A 2,657-nucleotide genomic window follows, 5' to 3' on the forward strand; every position below is an offset into this window, starting at 1 on the left:
GCTGATTTTCTTTTCATTTTTGTATGTTGTCTAATTCATATTGGACAAACACTTTAACAATTTGGTATATGTTGCTTTACTCCAAATTGCATGGCACTAAGAGCAACTGTTGCTTCACTTAGAGTGAAGTGCTGAATTTGGATTTTTTTTGTTTAAGACTTTAATTTCATGATCTAGCACATTTAAATTAGCTCAGCATTGATTCTAGAGAAGAACATTCAACTACAGAGTTTGAAAATATAACTTAGTGAGTTCAAACCTAGAGCTAACAAAGTATTTAAATTAAAAAACAGTTTGTTTTTGCTTTTATTGGGAGAGGGGGTAGCGTTGCTAAGTAATTCTGACAATGTTTTAGTATATTGACATTGAACAAGACTTCAGTTCCCCAAATTCAGCCTTGATCAATATTTTGGAATTCTGGATTCATGTCAGAAAGTAGCATGAAGTTGTCAAAATTCTTAACTTTGGAAATAGATCTGAATTTATATGGTTTTTAAAGATGAATTTGCACAAATATATCCAAAATTTCCAGGCTATTTTATGAGTTAAGAAGAAAATTCTAATCTTCAGAAATGTGTTCTGAGATAATAAAATAAATCATTGAATTTTAAATAACTGTGACTTAACTGTTAGGGTTCACTCACCTAACTGCTGTTTGTTTCATCAAATAAAACTGTAAGAGTGATGAGGACCACCCACTCAAGTCATCAATGTCAGTCTTCATAAGACTCATCAGTGGCTTCAAATTAAAACTTAGTAAATCAAATAAAATGAGAAGTTGAAGAGCTTTGAAATTAACTATTTGTGAAAAAGTGCAAACTAGGGTTAAGGATTTCTATGCCTAGGGTATAATAAAACATAAGGGTTAAGATCAATTTATACTAATTGATCTTTTGAATAAACTTATTCTTTAAAGGTTATAAATTTAACTAAATCTTAATAAATGTTTTTATTGACATTGATTTTGTTTTTGAAAAATTAAAACCAAAATAAATATATATTATATCTGTACAGTTATGATCATACAACCTGATAATGTTTACTTGTATTTTGACATTGCACAAAGTCATGCACTTCTCAGAATGTTCAAGGAGGCTTTACGCTTCATCCGTTGGATATGTATTGATTCATAATTTCAATAAATTTATTATCTATATCAAGGCTGTGAAAATTTTGAATTAATTTTGAACATTCATGAAAAAGGTTATACCGAATATCGTCATAAAGTGTGCATTCCATCAGAAAATGTTTTTCAGTTTCTACACTGCAACTTTCACAAAACAAACAAAGTCTATCTTCTACGGGTGTAGGCAGCCTGGAGTATCTGCCAGTTTCGTACGCTAGCGGTAGAGCTCCGGAGCGAAAAGCATATAAGGTTCACATTGTTTATATTAACATCTGTAAGTGCGCAATTTGTTTCCATTTTTATACGCCCGTCATCTTTTAGACGGGACGTATTATGGTATACCATTGTCCGTCCGTCCGTTGTCCACACTTCGGACAATAACTCAAAAACACTCACCAATTTCCATGAAACTTAAGTGAATTGTTTATATCTATTAACGTAAGCTCCCTTTCGGGCACTATATGTAAAATGATGAGAAATACAATCTTTTATATATACATCAAAAGTAACAAAACATTTGATATACTAGTATTTACAAAGTCACAATTAACAATAATTCACTTCATTGTTCAGTTCAAATGGAGAAGAGGGGATGTTGCGTCAGAGTATTCTACCACGTTGATGGGCCCTTGTTGGTATCTGTATCTGTATATCAGGCTGGTGTCTATTACTCTATATGGTCGTCTTTAAGGTTGGCGGGTTCCTCCTGCTGCATACTAGATAATGTTGCATTATGATAGTGCCTTTGTCTTCTTTGGTAACTCAATGATCTCGTAGATGTTTGGGTGAGCGTGTTTGAGTCGTTTCTTATGTTTGTTGTGCCATCCTTCCAGGTGATTGGTGCATGGTGCAGGGTCCTTCTGTGTAATAGTGGTTCTATAGAAAGCGGTAGTTTTCAACCAAAAACCCTGTCACGTAATCTGTAAATGAAGTTGTAGCGGGTATTTTTTCAGTTTCTCCATTGTCTTCTAAAGTGTTTAGCCAAACATCGTCAACAAGGTGGGTGGAACAAGAGGTACCAGTAGTACTGCGGCTTGTCGTATCAGTTAAGTAATGTCTTCATTTTCTTTATAATAAGACTGAGGTCCATATTTCTGTGCCTTCGCCATATACACTGGGTGAAGTGGAAGAAGCAGCCTTTCACGGTTACCCCTGGACATACTGTCTGTGTTGCGTTGTTGGTGGCTGTCTCGTAGTCAATAGATAGTGTTTCTGGTTGAAATTGTAACTGGTGTTGTTGATCAATGACTACTGAACAGTTGCATTTATATTCTAGTTGTTAAATTTAATTGGATAATTTTATATTTTACTAAATTTTGAAACAGCGTATTGCATTGAACATAAAAAAAATTAAAGTTGAATAAATTAAAAGATATTCAAATGATATTTATTCTATTAAATATTTGACTTTTCACCTTTTTTTCAGAATGTACCAATAATTGAAAATATTTGTTGATAAATTGAAATATTTGTTCATTTTAGTACACATTTTTTTAATAAAATACATTATCCTGCCAAATATATATAAAAT

The sequence above is a fragment of the Mytilus edulis genome, chromosome 10 (assembly GCF_963676685.1).
Source record: "Mytilus edulis chromosome 10, xbMytEdul2.2, whole genome shotgun sequence".
NCBI lineage: Eukaryota > Metazoa > Mollusca > Bivalvia > Mytilida > Mytilidae > Mytilus > Mytilus edulis.